The 12662-nt window shown below is 27.9% G+C and overlaps 1 protein-coding gene across 2 annotated transcripts in view; it reads left to right on the top strand.

Moving 5' to 3' along the window:
* LOC136080604 (leucine-rich repeat serine/threonine-protein kinase 2-like) overlaps positions 1-12662 on the top strand; it is a 76160-nt gene that overhangs the window by 43568 nt on the left and 19930 nt on the right. The gene's annotated exons all lie outside the window — the stretch shown is intronic.

Raw genomic sequence — 12662 nt, 5'->3', positions numbered from 1 at the left:
AAAACTAAGTTAATAACAACAGATTTTAAAAAGCTAAAATTTCTAATAACAAGATTTAAGAAATTTTAGCTTTTTTAAAATCTTTACGTTTGTTAAAGTGTATAATATTGTTACATATGTTTGTATATAATCTCTATGAAACTTCAAAAGTATTTTGTTTTTTAAAGTAATTGAAAAAAATTAAAAAAAAAAAGTAGTACTCGAACTACGACTTATTTGTTATAAAAACAAAGTGCTGCGACTCTTTCTCGCCACTACATAAGTTGAATGGCTGCCAAGGGTTCCATGTCAAACACGCTCGAATGAGCACTAACACTACTACTATTAATACTAGTAAGTTCGACAATAATATGTAGAGATATATTGAGCAGCTGTAGCGCAGTGGTAGCGCACTTATCTCAGAATCAAAGGAGCCCTGGTTCAAACCCCATCTCTAGGCATGTTTGCGGTTAGGTAGTAGGCGTGAACTTCCAATTAAATGCTTATCTGCGGTGTTCTGTGTTAAGACTGTAAGGACTTCTTGGGGAACCTAAATAATATTTAAAAAAAATATATATATACGCTTTCAGTGTACATTACAAAGGTAATGTACACTGAAAAGGCAACAAAATATTAAAATGTATGTACTGAAACTATAGCTTCTTAAATTGGCACTTGGATGAAAAAGTTGAAATTTCCATATGCGATTAAAAATATGCTGTAGTAAAGTTTTAGAACTCAAATTTTCATAGGGCTGCCCCTAGTAACTACTTTTAAATCTTTGATCGCCTTACATTTTTTTTACAGAAATTTAAACAGCATGCAAATAGTCGCTAACTTGATAAATTTTTTACATGGATTTTTTTCTTAAAAAGTTGGATAAAGCTGGAAGGAAATCTATGTTTATAACTAGAGTTTATTTTATTTAGATTGTTGGTTGTAATATCTTACTTATATCTTTTATTTTTATATTTTAGCTTTGTTATAGTTAACTTGGTTTTATGTGTTATTTTTTTTTTTTTTGTTATTGTTATAATAAACAATAGTTATTGTTAACTATTGTTTATTTTATTATAGTATAACTAGAGTTTATTTTATTTAGATTGTTGGTTGTAATATCTTACTTTTATCTTTTATTTTTATATTTTAGCTTTGTTATAGTTAAATTGGTTTTATGTGATATTTTTTTGTTATTGTTATAATAGACAATAACAAAAAGAAAACCGCTTTGTTATACTATTCTATTATTTTTTGTTTTTTATTCTTTTTTTTTTTATAGTTATATTAACTTCGAGGTATTTTCTGGAAGCTCAATTAAAGGTAATCAACATAAAAAAAAACAAGAAGAATTAACTAAGGTTCCTTTTTTTAACTCGCCTATTTCTTTTATAAAAAGAAAATAAACCTAGGGTCATTCCATACAAGATTGCCATAATTTAAAAATATTTAAACTGAATATTAGAAATAGATTTTTTTAAATTGAATTAACAGACACATTAGTATATCTAAAAAAAATATCTTTACTTTGTCAATTATTTTTATGCGTGTGTAGGAGATATTTAAAATTTGGTAGCCATTTTTAATATTTTATGATATAAAAAAACATGGATTTCTTAACATGGAGTTGTGTTAAACGTTTTTTTTTTTTTTAATTTTTAATTTTCAGAATAAACATTAGTGATTAAATAAGTTTGTTAATATGTGATAATATTATTATCTCAATTATTAGTTAGTATGTTACTAAAATGAAAAAAGGCGTTTTTCACAGTCACGACCGCGACTATTATGACAAATTTAGTTTTTTTATACCACCTAAATTTAATTTTTTTTTAATTAGAAAATATTATGCAAAAGCATTTTAGTTGAAATAAATATATATTAAAAAAAAAAATTATGATATCCTTGTCTGAAAAAAAGCAAAATGCATCTTCTTTTTTGTAACGACCGCAACATAACGGATGTTTCTAAATTTGAGTTCTAAAACTTTACTACAACGTATTTTTAATCGCATATGGAAATTTCAACTTTTTTCATCCAAGTGCCAATTAAAGAAGCTAAAGTTTCATTACATACATTTTAATATTTTGTTGCCCTTTCAGTGTATGTTACCTTCGTAATGTACACTGAAAGCATATATATATATATATATATATATATATATATATATATATATATATATATATATATATATATATATATATATATATATATATATATATATATATATATATTTTTATATTATTTAGGTTCCCCAAGAAGTCCTTACAGTCTTAACACAGATATTTAAATGCGTCGTTTCGACATTTAAATGTGTCGTTTTGATGTTTAAATGCATTGTATAGATGTTTAAATGCGTCAAGGAAGGATATGTAATTTGAAAAACCTTAATTAAAACACATGTTATAACAAGTAATTGAAACAATTGAAACATACAAAAATTAAACATAAAAATACAGGAAACATATAAATATTAAAACAATGTCCAAATTGCACAAATAAGTTTGTAAAGATTATAGAGAAAGAAAGAAAACTTAATCAAAAGAAATGGAAAAAGAACGAAGTAATATTTGTCGCCAACAATCAACGCTAGATCAAGAATTGAACAATAAGGAGCTTGCTATATTATGACAGCGTAAACATAGAGATCTTTAAAAAGCTCATGGTAATATTGATATTCCTTGTTCTTCTTCTTGTCAAATGGAAGAATCCCCCTATCATTCAAGTTCGTCGGAAGTGCGTGCTGTGAACCGCGTTAGATTGGCTTTACCAAAGTCGCCACAAAAAGCAGATTATGTCATTAAGCAGTTAGCAATAGAAATGAACATCTCTTTACCAGATATATCAAAGATAAGAAAACGCATCCATTTATCTTATAGTGCATTCAATCATGTACTAGAGTTTTACAACCTCAAAGAAATATCTCGATGAACTCCGGGTATAAATGACTTTATAAAAATTGATGGTGAAAAATTTCGAAAATGTTACTTGTTACTTAAATTAAGTGAATTTTATGCCCTGTACGCAGAAGAATTTGGTAGCGAGATAAAATTTTCCAAATTTTGTGCACTTCGTCCAGCTCAAATACTCACATATTCAGAGACGCCTCTTAAAATCTGCTGTTGTCTAATTCATGAAAATTTTATTAATATATACAACGCTTTGTCCTCAAACCTTTTTGAACCTTATAACATAAACTGGGTAAACAAATAGATTCTTTTCAGCCCTCTCACTCCAGATTGCCTCTTACTGTCATGTAGTTTTTGTGCTAACTGTCCTAACAACTACATGCTACCACCATCCAAAGAGCAAAACGAAGAATGCATTGAAGTCAGTTACATAGATTGGTACAAAGACAAGGTTACAAATCGTCTACAGCAGGGATTGGTCAAACAGTCTTTGTATGCAGTATATACAGAGTTATCGAAAATGCTACCTTAATTTCAGATTTACTATTTAATTAAATGTCACCAAGCGTCTGTTTATCGTCACCAAATAGATAATATTATGGATAGTGAATTTGTAATACACTTTGATTTTAGCCAAACTATTGCTGTACTCATTAAGAACAAGTTCAAAGTGCTTATTGGAGTCTCAAATAACAATCTTCACTGTTGCTGTTTATGGTAATGATTTGAAAAATATGGTTGCTTATTTAACAGTTAAAAATGATCACAGCAAAACATGTGTCAGTGTTTTCCTGGAATTAACTTTAAAGTTATTTTTCTTAAACAGTTCATAAAAGGAGCCATTGATGAGTTAGGAGGAACTTTGAAAGGAATGGCATGGCAAAAGGTTAAAGCAAGACAAGTTATTATTCAAAATGCGTGGTAGTTTTATGAAGCTATAGGCAAAGGTTCGATGGTAAATTTGATATATTTGAATGAAGATGAAATCGATCAACATTATAGTCAGCTAAGCAATACTTTATTGCTAGCAGAAAAGGTTGAAGACATACGACTTTACCATTACTGGAAAGTTAAGAATGAAATTTTTAGCATGAAAAAAATATCAACACTATCCGACGAATAACACAGCAAACAAAAAATTGTTATATAGTATATTGATTTGTGTAATTTATTTAAATGTCTTTAATATTGCAATTTAATAAAGTGATTTGTTTCATTTTTTAATTAAAAACTTGTTGGTGTTTCTTTTATTTTTCTAAGGATTACTATAAACATTGTTTAAATTGTTTATATATTTTTAATAACTTTGGCAATGCTAAAATATACCTTATAAATACCTACAATGTAATGGTATCTGATAGTGCAATGTTTTGTCACAACCGCGATGTCACGACCGCAACTGTTTGCTAGATTTTATGTAAAACATGAACAAAGAAAATTAAAAAATTATATTATAGTTAGTATAACATCCTATAAAAAATAAATAAAAAGATTAAATTTTTAATTTGTTGAAAGTTTACAAAAAAATAAAATTACTTAAACAAGTTGTGTTTCTGTTTTTGTAGCTGTCACGACAGCAACTGATTTTATTTTGACATAGCAATGCAACTATAGCATAAAATTTACTGTAAATTTTTCAGATAGTAGTGACCAAATATACACATTACCAAAAAAAAAAAAAGATTTATTAAGTTCCTTGCTTATATTTTTACCTTTTGCAGTGGAAATCTCACGACCGTGACTATATGGAATGATCCCCTAGTTTATTTAAAGGTATACTAATAGTTTTTTGAGAGTCACTGATCAATCTATAAAATTCAATTTGCATCATCCTCATCGAACAATAACAATAGTTTATTACCTAATATAAAATCTTCAAACCCAACTGTATTAAATCCATTTTTTTCTACATTTTTCTACTGATATTTTTTACACAAATTATTAATTTCGTTGCAACATTTTCTTATTGTGATAAAAAGCCTCTTTGTCTAATACTTGAAGTCTTTAAAAACGTTGTTGTAATGTTCAAGTTGTTGTACAATTTAATTTGGTTTCAATTTCACTTTCATTCATGTAAAGAATGTAAGTGCAAAAGCAGTGGTGGTAGACCTTGGATTTGAAAAAAATTTACATTTTTTTGTTGCAATAACGAAGATTGAAAAAGTCATCGGTTTAGAAAATGTAGATATTTTAACCTGCCATCTCTAATAAGCGCCACAGTGTTTATTGAATGACATAAAAATACTCATACTTTATTGTACAATCTGAATATTGCCCCTTCTGAATTGAGAGACTCTGCATTTGCAACTGAGACAGATAAAAACATTTCAATGGTAAACCATTCATGCGGTGGTTCATGCTAATAAGAGGTTATGCAACATTAAATAGAATTTTAACGGTAGTAGCAAGCAACTCGGAAAAGTGTACAGTTTTTCGAATACTGTCCAAAGTTATAAGGTTATATGGAAGTTGTTTCTTTTCTAGACTGTTTTTAAGTTATGCACAAAGTACAATAGGCGCAAAGACTCTAAGTATATGTAATTTTTGTTACTAAAAATCCATACTGTTAAGTATAGATCTTTAGTTTCTGTTCAAAAATTACAATATATAGATAATTTTCAAATGCAAATTGGAGGGGTCATGTTGTCTTACTGAGAAAAGAATAAATAAACTGCAAACTATTTTGGTATTGAAGTTCGGCAATCAAAAGGCTTTACTGTTTACCAGGTAAAAGAAGCTGTTGCTGCAGTCAAAATATGTTGAAAGAAAACATCAAATGTGCCCAGGTACTCCTGATAGTTGGTGTGAATATCAAACTGACAAAAATAAAGTTTTTAGTATTCTTCTTAATATTCCGACAGTTAATGCTAGATTTAAAATAAATCATCGTTATCTTCTTTCACAAATCTGATTAGAAGTATTTATCAAATAAATTAGCGAACTCTATTTCATCAGTAATTTATTATCCCTTATTGCTTGTATTTTGGGTAGCGTTCTTTATTTTTATTTAACTTACAAATAAAATAAGTATATATTGAAGATAAAGTAATTCTGAAATGGCAATAAAAAAGAATAGAACTGATAATTTTATCTTTATGCAACACAAACTCTTCAGCTACAGATGAAGGAAGTCAGCTACAGATGATGGAAGTCAGCTACAGATGATGAATGTCAGCTACAGATGAAGGAAGTCAACTAAAGATAAAGAGCAGAAATTTTTTGAAATTAAACTTTTCCTTTTTATTTAAGACAGTTTTCCTTTATAATTAATTGTCATACAATTTTTTTCAAAATCTTTAGACATCCAATCTCAATGAAAATAGAGGCATTTTGTATGACTTATGTCATCTAAAATGCCTCAGATAAGTTGTGAAATTGAGCATGATGAGATGTGAAATTAAGGATAAAGATTAAATAATATTTACAAACCTAATATTTTTGATATTTTATGCTTTGTATATATATGTAAAAACAATCTTTTTTCTGCCGTTTTTAATGATTTTACTACCTTGAAACCAACCAATAGATACTCTCTAAGAAATAACAAATTTTAACCAATTTTGCATTGATTATCGTGCACTCCATTTTTGGAATAAAATTGTTTTGCCTAATTTTTAATTTTGATCTACCTACTTCTTTGCATCAAAATTTGACAATATTTATATTGTGGAAATATTATACTACAAAGTGATATGTGTATTAGGGTGTGTCGATTTTTTTATTTTTTTATTTTGAAAAATGGCAAGGTTACTTTTGGTGAAGAATTTTATGGGGATTCCAAATCCGCTAAAAAAAATTCAGTACTTTTTTGAACAAAAAAATGGCTAAAATACGACTGATTAACAAGGGGAAATAATAATTGAAAAAATATATATATTTTTAATTGTTATTAATCTTAATAGTTATTATGTTGAATTTTAAGAAAATTTTATGTTTGGTTCAAAAATTCATAAAAATGATCACATAAAGTGAGTTTTGTGAAGGCTAATTTTACAAAAATAAGCCAGTTTTTAATATTTGAAACATAAAATGTGACGATAGAATGCGTTGTTTTTTCCTTTTTTAATAAAATTTTAAAAATAAAAAAATAAAATTAAAGAATTTTTTTTTTTTTAATTTTTATTAATCCTAATAGTTATTATGTTGAATTTTAAGAAATTTTATATTTTGTTCAAAAATTCATAAAAATGATCACGGAAAGTGAGTTTTTGTGAAAGTGAGTTTTTGTGAGGGTGTGAAAGTGAAGTTTTTGAAAGGCTGTGTAAGTGAGTTTTTGTGAAGCCACTTTTTAATATTTGAAACATAAAATGTGACGATAGAATGTGTTGTTTTTTCCTTTTTTAATAAAATTTTAAAAATCAAAAAATGAAATTGAAGATTTAATCAGGGAGAATGCTTAGTTTTGAACGACTAAAGTGTGGCTAATTAAGGAGAAATATTTTTTATATTTTTAGACAGTTACTGTTGTGTGTGCTGTCTTTTCCCGTTTTTATTAAGTTTTAAAAATAAGGGCAGTTTATTTTTGTGAATAACTTCATAAGGAATCCAAATCCGTAAAAATAATTAACAAGATATAATTGTATTTAATAACTAATAGTATTTGTCTACAAGATAAAATAGGTACATAGGAAATAAGTACACATTGGAAAAACATTGCTAAATAAAAACTTGTCATCTGTAAAGAATATTTCCTTTGAATGACAGCTGTTAAAGTTGTTAATTGAAATTATATTACTTAAGTAATATAATTATACAGTTACAGACTTAATTTTAGACTCGGACTTCAATTTTAACAAAAAACTTAATTCCATAACCATATATTTAAAAATGATAATAAAAATAATGATTTATTACAGCCTGCTAATACTTGCATGAATTTCCTTTCCATTTTAATACTTCTTTAATGCGCTGCGGCATTGAATCCACCAAATTTTTGCAGATGTCAGCTGAAAATGAGCACCAGGTAACTTTAATTTTTTCAATTAAATCTGGGATGGAGGAAGGCTTTTCTTCGGCAACTTGGCGTTTAATTAAAACCCATAGGTTTTCGATCGGGTTTAGATCTGGCAAATTTGAAGGCCAGTCCAATAATTAAATTCTTTTTGATATAAACCACTTTTTAGTTTGCTTTGAGATGTGGCAGGGGGCTGAGTCCTGCTGAAACACGGTGCAATTGTGAATCGCCATGAATCGTTCCAAACTGTCATTCAAAATATTTATGTACGCTGTTGAATTTAAAGTTTCTCCTTGATTTATAAATCGAATGGAACCATAGCCATGTGCTGAGAAGCACCCCCACACCATCACATGAGCAGGGTGCTTAATAGTTGGAACTGTAAACCTTGGGTCAGTTGCTGATGAATGTTTAGGACGTCGAACCCATTGTTTATAGCTTGCCATCAAATGAAAATTACTCTCGTCACTAAACATGACATGCCCAATCTTCTGATGTCCAATGAGAGTACTTCTTACAAAACAATATTCTCTTCTTTCGTTGGATATCAGAAAGAAAAGGCTTCTTTAAAGGCCTTGACGCCCGCATAGAAAGTCTGTTGCATAAAATACGTCAAATATGACGAGTGGAAACATTCAAATTTAAATTCCTTTTGATAGCTGAAGATGTAATAGTTGGTGTTTTTATTACTTCTCGTTGAATTAAACGTTCTTTCTGTGCTGAAATAAGCCTTGGTCTACCAGGATGATGTTTAGGTTTGATTGAACCAGAAAAACTAAACTGCCTTACAACACGCGATGCTGAAGATTGTGATATTCCCAACCTGGATGCAATGTCCCTTGTGTTATAATTTTCCTCAAATAATAAAATAACTTGAGATCTAATTGATTCATTTAATGTTTTCTTCTTCCCCATTATGGTGTTTTAAAATGACTGAAATAAAACAAGTTAAAAAATTAGCCAGCTACACAAATTCGCAACTTCTTAATAAATAATTGACAACAATAATCGTTTCCTTATTTATACATAATTAATATTTTTACTGGAATTCCAAATCTGTCAGATGCTATTTTTGCATATTATATCATCAGATATATTTAATTCCATGAAACAAATTTATTCATCAAGTTATTTATGCATGCATCATACTTATTATGCTATTTTCACACTTTCATCATGAAAATTTTGATTTTATCACTTTGAGTCTAAAATTAAGTCCGTAACTGTATTATCTAATATTTTTTCATAACTACTGATAAATAAGTGACAAGTATGACAAAAAATATTTTTTGGGTATAAAAGTGATTAAATAAGATTATATCAAGGGTATACTGCCAGAATGCACCAAGTCATTTTTCATTGTTTTGAGATAATGGCAGTTTAATGAAATTTTTTTTTTTCATGCAATGGTGTATATTCCCATTGTATATTTGAGAATGATCAATAACTTGGTATTATATAGAATATAAGGTCTGGTGCATTTTGGAAGTGATAAAGCATATAATAATGAGTGTTTATGTTGACTTAACTCAAAACCAACAAAAAATGACTTAGTGCATTCTGGCAGTATACCCTCGATATATTATGAAGAAAATTTGATTATATATAAACTAAACAAAATATAAAAATTGTAGAAAATATTATGGCAACCTATAACAAAAAATTAATGATAAAGACAAGAAACATGAAAAAAAACCACATTAACAGAATTAGTTGGTACTGGAAAGGAGTTGCTACTCTCTGAACTTCTAACATATAGAGATATGCAGTTCTATTAAGAGAACAATGTGATAAAAACTCTAGAACCTTTTTAATAAAAGATATGGCAAAAAAGGTTGCATGTTCCATTATTACGCAGTAACAAATGGCAAACGCTAATTTTAAAGCTCCTATAATATATTCTGAAAAGAATATTGTGTACAAAATTATGAAAGCTTGGGACGTTGTATTTTTAATATCAGTGAACAGAGAATATAAAGAAAATAAAACAGAGTTTACATTGAATATGAATAAACTTTTTGATATTTAAAATTGTAAGTGTATAATTTCTGATTGTAAAGAGTTAGGTTGCAAAATTATTTGTAAACAACAAGCCCACATTACATGCAACTGCTCTAAGGAATATAAAGTTCCTATTATAGATATTTTTTATATTAAAATCGAAAGAGATAAAGATGGTGCTAAAAGTTTGCTTCAAATATCTTCCAAAGATATGCCTGAACACAACAGACAAGTTAAAACATTATATAACAATTCTAATAAAGAAGCTTTTAAAAGAAAAAGGGCAGACAGCATAATTACAAGTAAAACGTTAAACAATGATTTTTCAATGACTGAAGATGAACTCATTGATGAATAATTCAACACAGAACCTAGTACTTCAATCGCCAAAGTAAAAAAGTCTAAATATAATACTAAAAGTGTACGAAATGTCGCAATACATAGTGTAAGGTAAAATATATATTTTTTATTTTAAATTAAAAAAAAAACTCTCATCATTTAGATATAATTAAAAAGTGTATATATATTTAGATACGGAGTTTCTTCTAGAGCTGCGGTGGCTATGACTACAGCTGCCGGGGTTGATGCAGGATTGATTACTGAGAAAGATACACAGTTTATTGTTGACCATAAAAAAGTTGTAAGAGCTCAAGATAAAGTAATGATGGAGTTGAAGAATGAAACTTTAAAATGTATAGACAATGGGAACATTAATATTATTATGTGTGATAGTAGAAAAGACATTACAAAAGTAAAGATAGAAGTAAAAGGATCCAGTCGGTTTTTTCTAGGATCTGTTGTAAAGGAACATTATACTACATGTATGGAACCAGGTTGCAGATTTTTGTTTTATTTTACTCCACAAAAATCAACTGAAGAAAAAAAGCATGCTGAAATAGTTGCCAATCATTATGTCAAATAGATGACTCAACATGGTGTTGACAAATCAATTAAAGCATGGGTGGTGATTCAACAAATGTAATACTGGATGGGAAGGTGGTATCATAAAATTTGTCGAACTAAACTTAATAAAAAGTTGAACTGGATAATATGCGCTCTTCATACTAACAAACTACCCCTCAGACATCTAATAGTTAAATTATATTGAAAAACACTTTCAAACAACAAATGGTCCGGTGAATTATGTAAACTACTGGATACAGTTACAGATCTGGAAGTAAACAAGAACTTTGAAATGGTAACTTTAAGTGAACCACCTATTGCTTTGCCAGACAAAACAGTTTAGGATTTTTTGGCTGATCAAGCTTACGGATACAGAATTGTAGCAGCAATAAGATCTGGAATTTTACCTGAAAATTTAATAAACCTTGAAATAGATCATGTTTCTCATTTAAGATGGCTTACTACAGCCAACCGTTTCTGTAGATTGTGGATTTCAATTCATTTTTTAACAGAAAAGAACCTTAGAAACCTATGTTTAATTATTGAATTTATAGTGGGTGTATATTTTCCTTGTTGGTTTCAAATAAAGGTAAAACATTCCTGGATAGATGGACCTAGGCATATTTATTCCAATTGAAACAACTAAAATGTCAAAAAAAGAGGTTGCAATAGTAATAAAAACTGTAAAGAGATCTGCATGGTTTGCCTTTAGTAAATGCATCATTCATACTCTTGTGTTCCAACAATGAAGAGGAATGAAAGTTTGGAGTGCAAAAGATACTAGATATTAGAGGGGAAGGAGATGACAATACCCATTTTGGAGATGACTCAGTAAGAAGTCGCAACACCGCATGCATAATTACTGATGCTGATAAATTGACCAATCTAATTGAGTGGAAAGGTTCAGTATACGAACCACTTCTTACCACAAGCCTCACAACCCATGATGTCAAAAAATATTTTTACAAGCCTATGGTTGTTCCAGATTGGCCATGCAATTTACAATCCATTGAACGCTGTATTAAGCAGGTTTCTTTTTTGTTTAATTATAAGAATATAATAATTTATTAAGTGTTTTCAATAACAAAATTATTTTTTATGTTTTATATAGGTTACAGAGGCTTGTGCAAAAACATATTCGCATGAAAAGCTAGAAGGATATATAAGAGCACAAGAAGTCAGCAGATGTTTCATAAGCAAAAGCAATTCTAAATATAACTTAGCTGGACTTTCAAATTTTAAATAAAGTTTATAAACTATTATTTGTTAATTATATGTAAATTTAAAAAAGATAACAGTACTATATAATATGTTTATATACATATATTATAAATATATTAGTATATAATATATTGTTTGTTATAAAAAAATTGATTGTCTAATTATTAGTTTTAGATTTGTGTTTAATACTCAAAAAAATTATTATTTAGAGAATTAAATATTTTGCTACATTCGGATTCCTTATAAAATTCTTGACAAAAAATGTACACTCTTGATTTGAAAAATTTAATTAAAAAAAATAAATAATAACGCACTCTACCGTCATATTTTATGTCTGAAATATGAAAAAAAAGGCTTTTTTTTTGTAAAAATACCCTTCACAAAAAATCACTTTCTGTGTTCATTTTTAAGCATTTTTGAATCAAATATAAAATTTTCTTAAAATTCAACATATATTTTAGTATTTTGTTTACACAAGTATAAGGTTCTGATGATAAGATCTTACTGATCTTCTTTCAGATACCTAGTTTTTTAAATGTTAGTAGTATTTGATTTCTTTATAAACTGTATTAGTTTTTTATTTATAATTATTATATTGTAAAAAAAAACTAACAAATGTAAAAAATGTTTTAAAAAAAAAAGAAAAAAAAAAAAAGGACAAGCGGGGCATAAGCAGCTGTTTGTGGTTATCAAAAGTT

Source organism: Hydra vulgaris, chromosome 05 (assembly GCF_038396675.1).
Source record: "Hydra vulgaris chromosome 05, alternate assembly HydraT2T_AEP".
NCBI classification, from domain to species: domain Eukaryota; kingdom Metazoa; phylum Cnidaria; class Hydrozoa; order Anthoathecata; family Hydridae; genus Hydra; species Hydra vulgaris.
Note: the sequence above shows the minus strand (reverse complement) of the source record. Positions and strands in the feature narration are given on the sequence as shown.